The 13,950-nt window shown below is 39.7% G+C and overlaps 1 long non-coding RNA gene across 1 annotated transcript; it reads right to left on the minus strand.

The window, feature by feature from the left end:
* Positions 1-11,822: 11,822 nt before the first annotated feature.
* LOC126627427 (uncharacterized) lies at positions 11,823-13,156 on the minus strand. The gene is made up of 3 exons (XR_007625013.1): positions 12,728-13,156; positions 12,260-12,389; positions 11,823-12,169 (listed from the first exon to the last, which is right to left on the minus strand). It is a non-coding gene; the product is annotated as an uncharacterized LOC126627427 (long non-coding RNA).
* Positions 13,157-13,950: the final 794 nt, after the last annotated feature.

Consider the following 13,950-nt stretch of genomic DNA (forward strand, 5'->3'; position numbering starts at 1 on the left):
AAAGAATATTCCCAGAATATGCCCTCCAATTTCAGAAATTTATATAGGCCGGAACTGGCCCACGGATCCGGGTTATGGGCTTGGGTCGATTCCATGTTTGGGCTTTTTCTTTCTTCTTTTTTTGGGTTGGGTTGACCCAATCCCAATGCTGGGTTGCACCTTTGCAACCACTAGTTTCTTGGCTGGTTTGGCCAAGAAAGCTTCCCGAGCTCCATTCAAGCTCAAATCTAAACTAAACTCAGCACATTAAACATGGATTTGAAGCTCAGATAGGGGAAAACAATTTTATACCAAAAATCAAGCCGAGCCGTGGTTAGGATCGGCCGAAAAAAGGCCTGTAAAGCTTGGATGGTTCACCAAAAAACTAGGAAATATTTCCCCGAGGTATTTTTGCATTCAACTATCACAATAAACTTGCAAAACTACTCTAATCATACACTAAAACATGATCCAAGAAGGTTTAGGCTAGTTTCGAGGCTCATCTTCACCAGGAATGGCGATAACTCGCCCGAGAAAAATATTGAACAGTGGCAGCGCCATTGTACAGAGAGATAGAGAGAATGAGAGATATCATGTTCCAAGGCTTAGGGTTCAAGACGTAGGTTGATGCGGTGGTGCGGTCGTGCTCGCTGGAGTAGCAACGATGTGGTGGTGGTTACGTGTGGTTCTCAAAGAAGGAGAGTGAGTAAGAGAGGGAGTAACAGAGAGATGAACGAGAGAGAGAGAGAGATGGAGAGAGAGAGGGAGGGAGGGAGAGAGACTTGGAGAGTGAGGAAAGAGAGACATGGCAAGAAGAGAGTGGAGACTTTGATGTGGGTGTGGGCCCCATAGGAATTTTTTATAAAATATTTAAAATATCCAACTAAATATTATTAAATTAATAGTATAATAATAAAATAATTATAAGAAATATATAAAATAGTAAATAGTAATTTTTAGAAAGAATTTTTTGGATTCGTAGTTTCGTAAAATCTTCGTCGTAACTCCGAATTCGATTCCGCTTGCGCCTACACATTCGTACCATCGAGTACTTCGAGAATACGGTAAAATAATAGCTTGTACATGTCACTAAAAGGTGAGCAACAAAAGTCAACAATCTTGCCACTAGGGGCATTTCGTCAATTCACTCTTTTAAAATTAATAAAACCGTAAAATTAAGGACGGGTTGTTACATGAATGCTAAGTTGTTTGCCCAGTTTGGTGATGAACAAATCAAACAAGCTTAATTTCAAATGCACCCTACGAAAGCACTAGAGCCTGATGGAATGTCTTTATGTTTTTATTAGAAACATTGGGATACACTGGAAAGAGGCGTGTGATGGTGAACGGTCGGCTCTTAACTCAGGGAGCATGTTTGAAAAATAAATTTCACTCATGTGACATTAATTCCAAAGACGAAGGATCCAATGCATATGGATCAAATCCGTCCAATTAGTTTGTGCAATGTGATTTATAAGATTTGCTCCAAGGTACTAACAAATAGACTCAAACAAGTATTGCCGATGATTATATCTCTCTCTCAAAGTGCTTTCATTCTTGGGCGATTGATCTCGGATAATAGTATTGTAGCCTCGGAAATTGCTCATTACATGCATAAAAAGTATAGTGGTTGGAATGGGGTAATGGCTTTGAAGCTAGATATTAGCAAAGCTTATGACCGAATTGAATGGCAATTTTTGGAGCAAATAAGGCGAAGACTGGTGTTTGTGGAGGAATGGATTTTTTAATCAAGAGGTGTGTTACCACGATCTTATATTCTTTCAAACTAAATGGAGAACTGATGGGTTATGTTCATCCACAATGGGGGATAAGGCAAGGGGACCCATTTTCTCCGTATTTGTTTGTTCTATGTACCTAAGGACTCTCGGCGTTGTTTGATGATTGGATGGTAAATGGGCTGTTAAGTAGGGTTGTAGTGAGCAAAAACGCACCAAACGTTAATCACCTTCTGTTTGCCGATGATAGTTTTGTGTTTGTTAGAAGTTCTTTACAAGAGTGCGTCTAGGTAAAGAGGTTGCTGAAAATATATGAAGAGGCCCCCGGACAAGCTATAAATTATACGAAGAGTTGTGTCCTTGTGTCGCTTTTAGTGTGAATTTGACAGAGTATGATAAGCAAGTTTTGGCTAACTGTCTTGGCAAGTCTAGAGTGGATGACCATAACCGCTACTTGGAATTATCGGTGTTTGTGGGACGGGCTAAAGGCTGGTTTGGTATTGTTGTGCTTTGAAAAAAAAAACTGTTTTTGCTGTGCTGTGAGAATAAGCAACTGTGAAATAAAGCAGCAGAGTGTTTGGTAAACTTTTTTTGTAAAAGTGCTTTTGAAAAAAAAAACAATATTATAGTGTTTGGTAAACTTTTATTTAAAACAGATATGAAAACAAGTCGGTTTTTCAAAGCTGGGTCTTGCAACTTTGTGTTTTTGGCTTTTTTCACCCAAAACTGTGAAAAAAAGCTGAAGCTGAATGTTTACCAAACACAAAAAAGTTGCTAGCTTTTTTTGATACCCACTTTTTGTTGGAAATTTGAGTCGTTTGAGTAGAAATTTCTTTGTCCCACATTGGCCATTCCTAAAAGCTTTCATCACTTTATAAGGCTTTGTCCTTTATAGAAAGTAATTGGAGTAATAGGCCTTGAAGAATAAAATTGGGTTTACCCTTGGGGTTGGGCTTTGGGATGCACTAATTAATTGGTAATTAATATATAATTAATTATAATTAATATATATATATATATATATAATTAATATATTATTTTTATTTAATTTCGAATTTAATTAACGTAATTTTTATGAAAAGACTCATCATTTCAGATGAAGTCTGAGAGTTTAGAAAGAACGCAGAGCAAAGCACCCCTTCTCAGAAGATGCTTTCCAACAGATGCATCTCTTCTCCATACCTGTTGCGAACAGGTTTAATCCCTCTATATATACATCCGTCTGCATGGCATTTAGAGTATAGAAAAAACATAAATCTCCTTCTATAATCCATAGCATTCTTACTGAAAGTACCACACAGAAATTTGCCAAAAGTTAAGTTTTCCGGTGCTGAAATTCTAACTTGATCGTTGAATCCTAGTGAAGCAGACGTCTGTAAAACTACAAGCACTGAGTAGGGACGAAATTTCTGTTTCAAGGACATTACGGTACGCAAGCCTCAATCACCAATTTTTCTGTTTAAATTTATTTCGTTGTTCATACTCTGTTCAATAATTTTTATATTCGCATTTATTGTTTATTAGCATATATATAATTAAATCACAGATTGTTGACATATATCCAACACTTTTTTCGGAATTATCTCAGTACCAAACCAGGCCTAAGAAGGCAACGTTCTCATATATTAAAGATTGGTTATGGAAAATATTAAATGGGTGAAAATGCTCGTTGTTAAGTAGTTTTTAATTAAAACAGTAGCGCAATCAGTTCCAATTTATGCTATGCAGACCTTCCTTTTGCCAAAGACGTTTTGTGATGAACTAAATCGAATGGTAGCTTAGTATTGGTGGGGGCCGTGAGCAGGGTAAGCGGAAGATACATTGGATGAATGGAGTAAGCTTCGCAAGCCCAAGGGAGAATGGGGATTGGGTTTTAAGGACCTTTATGCGGTTAACCTAGCGCTACTAGCAAAGCAAGGTTGGAGGTTATTACGAAATCAAAATTAGTATCCCAAATACTCAAGGCAAAGTATTATCCTACAACGGAGTTTATGCATGATATTGTTAAGTCGAATAATGCTTCATACTGTTGGAGGAGTATCGCACTGCCCGTCATGTGATTTCCAGAGGTGCTAGGTGGCGGGTGGGAGATGGATCACAAATTAGAATCTGGGGAGATTGTTGGTTGCAAGGCCTAGTTTTAGCTAAGTGTTGAGTCCACCACCGCAAGGCTGGGATACCACTTGCACAGTGGATATGTGAATGGTGCAAGGATGTGGCCAAGGGAATTGGGAGGTTTTGAGAAATATATTTTTTCAGGAGAAAATGCAATTGATTCTTAGCATCCCTCTAAGTATTCTTAAACCTCCTGATATTATTATATGGTCCGGGAAACGAAACGGAAAATTCACTACGAAGAGCACTTATCACTTGGCCCGTCTGAGTGGGAGTGATGCCGAGAATGAATCTAATGGTTCATCAATGGTGGTGGAAAGAAAATTTCTTTGGAAGGCGATTTGGAGGGCGTACGTGCCGGGTAAAGTGAAGATTTGTATTTGGCGAAGTTGTTCGAAAGCTCTACCTACAAGAGTTAATCTTTTTAAAAGATTCATCACGCCAAATGCAACGTGCTTATTTTGTAATGAAGAGGAAGAAACTATAGAACACATTATCAGGGATTGTCCCATGGCTGCTGCCGTGTGGTTTGCGAGCCCGTTGGGACTCCGGGGAGAGATAGACGGCTGAAAGGATGGAATGATTGGTTGGTGGGTATGGCGTCTTTGTTGGCTCGAGAAAGTTTTGATTTGTTACTAATGATTGTATGAAGCATTTGGGCGGAAAGAAATGCATTTTTGTGGAATGGGAAGATCACGCCACCTATGGAAATTCAATGTTTGGCAACGGCTTGGCTCCAAGAGTTTAAGAAATGGCATGGGAAGAACAAATCCACGAACATTCATGAGGTGCAGGAATGGTAGAAACCGGGGAATAGTTGGCTTAAATGTAATTTTGTTGGAGTGAGCTCACCCCTTCACACCGATATTTGAAGCAGCAAGGGTTGCGGTGATGTTTGCTCAGAAGCAGGAAATCAATATGATTGAGTTTGAAGGGGATGCAATTGGTTATTGCGGCATTGAATCTAAACGAGGCTTCAGACTCTTCTCCTTTGGGGCATGTGATTAGGGATGGGCAGGCGGGTAACTGCGGTTATTTATCCATAACCGTTTATTCTCATATCCGCATAACCGTTTACCCGTGGGTAATTGTCTAAACGGTTATACCCATACCCATAACCGTTTATAAACGGTTAATCATACTTATAACCATGTACTCATTTAACCGTAACCGTTTAGTACCTGTTTACCCATTTATCATTTTAAAACCCGTTTATCCTTTCTTTTTTACCATTTACTCATTTTTCACCCGTCTACGTGTTTTTTTAACAACTTGAAAATTAAAAAAGAAAAATTTGTCATAATTTTGTTTTTCTAACAATTAAACACCGATATAGGTACATTCATCATATATTTCCGCATTTTAATTTTTTAAGTCCGTATACCATTCCAATAATTGAAATAATAATTTACAGACAATATTTTTAATTGTTAGCAATGAAGGTAATATAAAATTTGCTAAGTATTCTTGGGTTACGAAAATTGTTAAAAGACAGTATTCTTGGGTTATGTTGATGCACAAAACCAGAGGTCTTGGTACAACGTGAATCCGACCGTGAATCTGCAAGTAATGTAAATAACACAAGATGTATCGTGGTTCACCCCAAGGTTTGGGTTACGTCCACACTGATTATATTTATCTGAGAGTATTTGTGAGGGAGAGAGTGTGAGAGCTTTGCTCTACATAGGAGAGACTTATGGTTTGTAAGGGTGAGGATGCCCTTTTATAGAATAAGGGCTCCTTCCCCTAATTACATATTTGCCCATTCCTTTATTACATAATTACATTTAAGTCCCCCGAGTATTTATACGAGGTCTAAATACGAGGCCCTAAATATGGTATAAACAGGTTATTTGACTCGGAATGTAAAATATTAACATAATATATATAATGGACCATGAAATTTAAAGTGGTTAAGGAAAACTATATTATATTAGCTATAGAAAATCATGCACTATAGTCAATAGCATTGATCTAAGTTGTGTCCGATAGGGAACATGGTTTGTGTTAATTTTACATATATAAAATAAATGGGTAAATGGTCACCCGTTTATAACCACGATTAATACCCATAACCGCCCATTTAAATTTCGCGGGTAAACAGTTATATCTATAACAACGGTTACCCATAACCGTTTATTTATTTAAACGGTTACCCATAACCGTAACCGTGAAATTTAAATTGGCGGGTAACCGCGGTTACCCCATAACCGATGGGTATTTGCCCATCCCTACATGTGATAAATGATGCAAGATATTTTCTTCGAGCCTTCCGTCGGACTAAGTGTTCTCAAGTTTGCAGAGAAGCCAACAAGGTGGCTCATCGGCTGGCACGATGTGGTTTATCGTTGCCTTATCAAGTTTCATGGGTTGAGGAATCCTTGATGTAATCAGTGATCTTTTAGTCGATGATAGTAACTCTGTTTAATTTTTGGTGAGGACGCTCTTTTCCCTTTGATGGGTTGAAGTCACTGGCAAAGTTTTTATCGAGGTCCAAAGTTGTGCATCCTATCCTCTGACATGTGCGTATTCCATTATTTGAATTAATAAATATTGTACTTTCTCAATATATATATATATATATATACTCACCATCATAACTATGGTGTATGCTCACCATACGTTTATCATTCGTCATATGTCATTTCACCTAACTCTAGTTAATTTTTACTTAAATGTTACTTTTTTAATTTCGAAAAAAAATTAACTAAGATTAAGTGAAAGTACATTGAGAAATAATGAGCTGTACAGTAAGCATACACAAAAATTTCAAACGGTGAGCAAAAATACACCCTATATATATACATATTGTAAAAGTTCAGTTTGTAATTTTCTTCCTACGAAGAAAATAAGAGCCATATTTTCATATTCCAGTCTTCGTGTGAAATTTTGAACCTGTAGGAATAGCCGTTCAATGACAATTATTTCAAAATCAACAAAACTCAAGATAGTCTTGAACTCTGACTATTCAACTTTGGTTTGCAAATCGAAGAAACGCATGCACGCCTGCATGGGAAGGATAAAGTGTCTTCGATTAATGACCAAATATTATACCCGCATGTAAGGAGTAGAGTTGTTTGGTATATTAGTAATAAATTTTAAACAAATAAATGATTCATGTGGTCATATGATATTTGGAAGATAGCTTATGTGATAAAAAAAAAATTTGAATTTAAACTTTTGTAATGGTGTCTCTTCTCCCTTCATTTCTTCCTTCTATCTCTGCAACCTGCCGAACCCATAACCAGAACCAGATACAAATGCAACACTTTCTTCTTCCCGATGGTGCATTCGATTCCCCAGCTCAAATGGAAGCTATGTAAGCTACTCCTTCTTCCACTCTCTCTACCCAAACCCATAGACATCTCCTTAATCAATTAAGGTTTCCGAACCACCATTTCGGAGCTCATGAAGATGTTCTTCACAAACCACCCACGAAGATGTTCTTCACATACCACCATTTCCCAGCCCACAAAGATGTTGTCCATCTGAGTTTTTAAAATTTGGGTCACTTAATTTTTTCCCTTTTTAGGTGTTGCAGGTTATCAAGATTGCAACAATACCTAAATTTTGGTGCAACATCTCCATTCAATCTTCTCTTAGTCTTTGATGTGACTATTCATACACGAACCAAACTGTTATGATTTCAATCGAAAAAATTTATTTGTGATTTCTTTGCTTCAGAATCGGGAATGTGTATGTATGAGGGTTTTAGTTATGAACACTAAACTAATTAATGAAATGACCGTTTTAGCCTCACACTAACAGAAGAAAAACAAAAGTTTTAATTTTGGGACATATCCTAATATGTTTCATCATAAGGGCTTAAATCCGAATTTTTTTTTACCACAATGACTATCTTCCAAATACCTTATGACCACACAGACCATTTATTTGATTTGACTTAAATTTTATGTTGAAATCTCAACTTTTTTTTAATACTAAAGCATATTTTTATGCAAATCGTGTCATAGTATATGTTAAATACCTTATCTGAATCGAAATGTCATCACCTCAAGCTAGTAATTGACTGATCTCACTCCTCCTAAGACGATTGTGGAGCAAAAAATATTCACTAGGCGACACGTGGACTTTTGGACAAAAGAGGACAAAAATACCCTTGAGGCATACCGGGATTCCTACGCGCGAGCAGTGGGCAATCATCTTTCAACCAAGTCAAAAGTGCCCAAAATAGGTAACAATTTAAAACCTATTTCATCAAATCCTTTCTACAAGGTAATTCCCAAAATCTAATTTATTCTATATGTTCTATATTCCATTATTTAGCTAATAAATTAGCTAAATAATATATTCCTTTCATATTTCCTAAAATTGACTAATTAAGGGATTAATTACCTAATCAATCCCTTAATTATCAATTAAACCACCAAATTATAACCAAAAAACTTACCAAAGGCCGGTTACCGACTAGGGCCAGCCATGCCTTTTATTTTCTACTTTTTGCTACCATTTTCTTTCCCTTTTTATGACATTCAAATAGCTAGTTAATTAGGTTATTATTATTTGCTAATTAACTAGCCAATTATTTCCATAACTCCCCAAAATAACTAGCCCATTATCTCCATAACCTCCCAAAATAACTCATCCTTGGCCTAATGGCCGGTCACACCCTTCCTCTCCTATATATTGGTTCCCATTTTCACCAAACACTAATTCCAATTCTCTTACAAAAAATTCCAAATACTCTAAACACTATTTCTCTCTAAAATTCTAACTTTGGCATCGAAGGTTCTTCGGCCAAAGCCCCCCCCCCATTCATCGTGGGCGCATGAGGCTTTTGACCTTAACCTAAGGTGCTAGTTGTTTTGTAGGTGCAAAATCGTTCAAGATCGAGGAGGAGAAAATTTGCATCTACAAATTAGTGCTTTCATTCAGAGTTGAAATCCATACTCGTAGAAGACTCTCGCACAAAAAGGTTTTTTCTCTATTTTCTAGTCCATTTGAATATTTGTCATACGTTCTTATTATTAGAATTTTTTACTTGCAAAGGTTCTTTGATAAAACGTATAAGGAAAATATAATGGCTAGAAATTTAGAAAATACCACAAGTGAAAATTCGAATACTCAAGAAATGGGATTGCGGAGATCCGTGAGGCAAAATGCAACAATAACTGGAGCGGCACCACCACCATGAGTTTCCACCGCGGTGGTTACTTCGGTAGCCACTCGTGGCGAGGTCCATGGTGCCTTCACCACGGCCCGAGCCGTGCCATCCAAGGCTTAAGGTACCAAGGCCACGACCCAAGCCGTGCCATCCAAGTTTGCGTGGACCCAAGCCCAAGCCTCGCATTCGCATGCACCACGCACTGAGCAACCTGCTCCCGTGATCCAGCCTGCTCCCGCAGCCCAGCCTGCTCTCATGGCTTCCCAAGCTGCCCAAGTCGGCCCAAGACAATCTCAACCATCTGGAATCATCGAGGCTGGGGTGTTTTCACCACATTTTTTCGCAGATTTGACATTCCCCAACTCAAATCTCGCACTTGGAGTCAACCACCCTTCTATTGTTCACGGAGGTGCATTCCATCCAAGTTCTTCCAATCCGAATGGCGAACAAAACTTGTCCCGACAAGTCATTGAATTGACGAGCACCTTTGTACAACAAACAACCTTGGTGAATCAACTTTTGCAACGCACTGAGATGCAACGCGCCCACGATGAAGTATCCCGAAGTAAAACAAGGGCAGACGATGAGCCTCTTAAGCAGCGTCCTGGAAAGTAGCCGTTCAACCAATCACAAGTCGAGCATTCAAACAGTGCACACTCTCGATTGGGCCCCCGAAATAGCGTATACTCCTGTCTTAGCGCGCAGAGGAGCGTGCACTCTCGATTAAGCCCACGGGCAAGTATACATTCACGGTTGGGGCCACGCTTTGATAATCAACATGGGCAGCCTTCCAGGCAAAGCATTCATTTGTGATTAGGCCCGCAAGAAATATCATCCACATCACATCGGAGCAGGCGGCCTGACAAACGGAAGGAGACAATCGTTCAATCCGGCTCTAGTTCAATCGGTAGCCTGCAAAGAAATCCCTCTCCTGCTAAGAATCTATCTTATACATTGCAGCCACGGCATAGATGAGCCGAGCGTGAAGAAGAACAGCCTAGACCGGTAGATAAAGACCAAGGGCAGCCGAAGGCTCCGATACCCCAACAAAGGCAAATCTAAGAAGAGGTAGAAAGGTTTTTCAATGAACGAATGCGTGATTTTCGACGCAATGAAATGGTTGATGAAGCACTAAGGCCAGATATGACCAACATAAGTAGGTCACCTTTCACGGATGAGATCGAGTAGGCAAAGCCTCCACACAAGTTTAGCATGTCGCATTTCACATCTTTCAAAGGAGACGGGGATCCCAAAAGACACTTGAAGCATTACCGAAGTGCGATGGTCCTTTATCGGAATAATGACGCCCTTATATGCAAAATATTTGCCACTACTTTACAAGGCGAGGCACAAGATTGGTTTCATACCTTGCCGGCGCGATCCATCCAGAATTTTGATGATCTTTCCTTGGTTTTCACCAAAGAATACTCATCTTATCATTCGATCAAGAAAAAGTCCGATCACTTGTTCAACGTAAAGAAAAACCCAAAAGAGTCACTTTGCGATTACGTGAAGAGATTCAAAGCAGAGAAGGTGAAGATCGTCGGATGCGATAACTCGATAGCAAGTGCAACCTTCTAAAAAGGACTCCCAGCAGACCATCTACTGTTTGGAGAAATGATCATGAAAGAAGACCTAACTCTAGCATATTCCTTTGCTCTGGTAGAGAAGCATACACTCTGGGACGAGGCTCGACAAGCAGAAAAGGCACCCGAACAGCCTCAAAAAGAGTCGGCAGCTGCTTAAAGGAAGGAGGATGGAAAACAGCCCAACAAGGGCAGGCAGGAGGTCAAGCGCAAAAACCAACCCACGACCAAAGAAGGCCCAATAACCAATAGCTATTCGAAGTTCTCAATTTCGATTCATCAAATCCTTCGTGATATTAAGAACGAACCATGGTTCAAGTTGCCAAAACAATCAAAATGAGATACTTCCAAGTTGGACCACACCAAGTATTGCGCATTCCACCGAGGTCCTGGTCACACAACCGACGACTGCTTCACTTGGAAGAACTACCTAGAGAAGCTCGTCAAAAAAGGCAAATTGGATAGATACTTGGACAAGCCAGCTGAAAAGCCTAAAAGGAATGCAGACGGAGATGATGAGCCACCGACCAAGATGATTCGAATCAATGGCATTTTCGTCGAATCCGAGCACTTGGGGGCCACTAATAACTCCAAAAAGAGGAAGATCCAGTAAGCTTTACTAAACTCACAAGTTCAAGCAGTTGATACCCAACCTGGACCTATTATTGGCTTCACTGAGCAAGATGCGGAATGAGTCGACTTCCCACACGATGATGCACTAGTAGTATCTGTCCAACTAGCCCATGCTATAGTCGACAGGATGATGGTTGACAATGGAAGTGCAGTTAACCTACTTCAACTTTCAGTCATTCAGAAGATAGGCCTGGAAAGTACAATCATACGTCTGGCAGAGGTACTTACTGGATTCAACGGACACACCTTCAACTGTTATCGGCCATATCACACTTGACTTGAAAACATCGACAGTCATCTCAAAGCAAATATTCACGATTGTAAGCGACCCATCTCCCTACAATAGGATTCTTGGGAGACCTTGGTTGATCAAGCTGGATGCCGTCACTTCTGTCAAGTATCAAGAAATTTGATTCCGCATCCTGGGAAGAGGAGTCGGAGAGATCAAGTCTGACCAGGCTTCATCCCGACTAGGGCTGGGTTCGGTTTTTTGCCAAAACCGAAACCAAACCGAAATTTCGGTTCGGCCCATATTTTTTTCGGTTCGGTTTTTTTTTCGGTTCGGGTTCAGTTTTTTTTCGGTTTTTTTTTTTTTTTTTTTCCTCCAAGAAAGTCTTGGAAATCAACATAAGCACAAGAACTAACAAATTAGAATCAAGGCAGATATGGATTATTTTACGTCAATGGGACAATCCCATTCAAATATGCAACTAAAAGAAGAAAAAAGTCGAAGTGTCCGAATAGAATATTGGGCTCAACAACTGTAAAACCCACAGAAGCAGCTTCTGCATCATTAACATATCTATCTTAACAATGGCATTATTCAAAACTTCAGCTGCTTTTCTCACACATTGCAGGGTATGCCAACTTACAACCACACCAAGGAAAGGCCAAGAGCATCTAAGAGAGGCAAGAGTATGCCAAAGCTTTCTCCTCACTGAGCTCCTCTGCAGTTGCATCCAACTTCTTCCTCGAGAACTCGTCAATAGAGAGTCCTATACAATTGTGAAACAAATGTGTATTAGAACTTTGAATGTTCACATTCTATTCAATTGTTAAGAAATGCAGAGACTACAGACTCTTACCTTGAACAATCTTCCACCAATTGAACTATTTTCATATCCACCAATTGAACTATTTTCATATCCGTCAATTCACATAAAGTCCGGGATAAGCTTCCCAAGAAGAGCTATATTTTATTTTCACTCATCGCCTCTAAAATTTCCATCACAAAAGGTAAAATTCTCAATGTACTCTGATTGAATTATATCTTTATGCATAAATACACGCACACAAAGAGCGTTAGAAGTAAAATGGATGTGACTAACAGGCACAAACAAAGCAACTAAAATTTCACCGAAACAAAATCAATTTTTGTCATAAAATTAATCACCAGCAGAGAACACTAAGCAAAACCGAGCACGAGCATATATCCAGCGAAAGATAAACAATTATCTCACAATTGATGTCAACATTCCCAATCAGTTACACACAAAATTATGAAGCATTTCACTGTTAAGTTCTATATAGCTAAAAGCACATAAATGCGAGACCTGCAATCGCTTTCCAATGGCAACAAACGGCTGCACATCTCCTCGTGTGCCGACGATAAGCATTACAATTTGCAGAGGAGGTATATCTTGAACTTCAGTTTCCGTCTCGCTGCCAGCTTCTCCACCAGAAGCTGCTTCACTGTGAGAGATTGAGAGTGAGAAGGGTCGCGCCGTCGCGGGTCGCCTGGGATTCAAGACCAAGAGAGACAGAGAGTTTGAGAAAGACAGAGAGGAGGCTCGGCTGCGCGAGAATGTTACTGGGTTAGTTAGGGTTACACTGGAGGCAGGGAAGGGAACGAGAGAGAGAAGAGGGGAATGAATAAAAGGTGTGGCTGCTAGGGTTAACTTAAAGGGGATTTCTCAAAAAAATTAAAAAACGTTTCTGAAATGTTGGAGGCATGAGGGTTCGAACCCTTCCGCTGCAACTTGAAAATTTTCCCTGAAACCAACTTGGCAACAGGTTTTGTTTTGTTATGATTGTATGAATAAACTATTTATAATATTGAAAAAAATAATTAAATATATATAATTCGGTTCGGTTCGGTTCGGTTTGGTTCGGTTTTCGAACCTCAAAAACTGAAACCGAACTGACCAGATTCGGTTCGGTTCGGTTTGACAGTTTCGGTTCGGTTTTTTTTCGGTTCGGTTTTTTTCGGCCTCGGTCCGGTTTGGTTTTCGGTTTTTTTCGGTTTTCGGTTTTTTGAACCCACCCCTAATCCCGACGATGCACTATGCAAATGTTGAAAGAATCAAAGAAGAAGACCTTTACCCCCGTAGAGGTTACCGAAGTCCAAAAGGACAAAGAAACTACCAAATAGCACTTACAGCAGGTAGATCGAGAAAATGACGCCCAAGCAGACAAGATAGGATGGAAACCCGAAGAGGACGCCGAAGACATCATTCTTGATCCCCAACAGCCAGGAAAGACGGCTAAAATTGGCTCACGACTAAGCCCAGACGAGAAGGAAGAACTCACAATTTTCCTTAGGAAAAATCGAGATATCTTCGCATGGTCACCATCCGACATGCCCCGTATTGATCCTAAGGTGACCTGCCACAAGCTGCACATCGATCCCACTGCCAAACTGGTAATCCAAAAAAGAAGACATTTCACACCCGAACGGGTAGTGATCATTGAGGCGAAAATTGACAAGCTATTGGAGGTCGAATTCATATAAGAGGTAGCGCACTCAGCATGGCTTGCTAATATCGTACTAGTCATG

This window comes from Malus sylvestris, chromosome 6 (genome assembly GCF_916048215.2).
Source record: "Malus sylvestris chromosome 6, drMalSylv7.2, whole genome shotgun sequence".
NCBI lineage: Eukaryota > Viridiplantae > Streptophyta > Magnoliopsida > Rosales > Rosaceae > Malus > Malus sylvestris.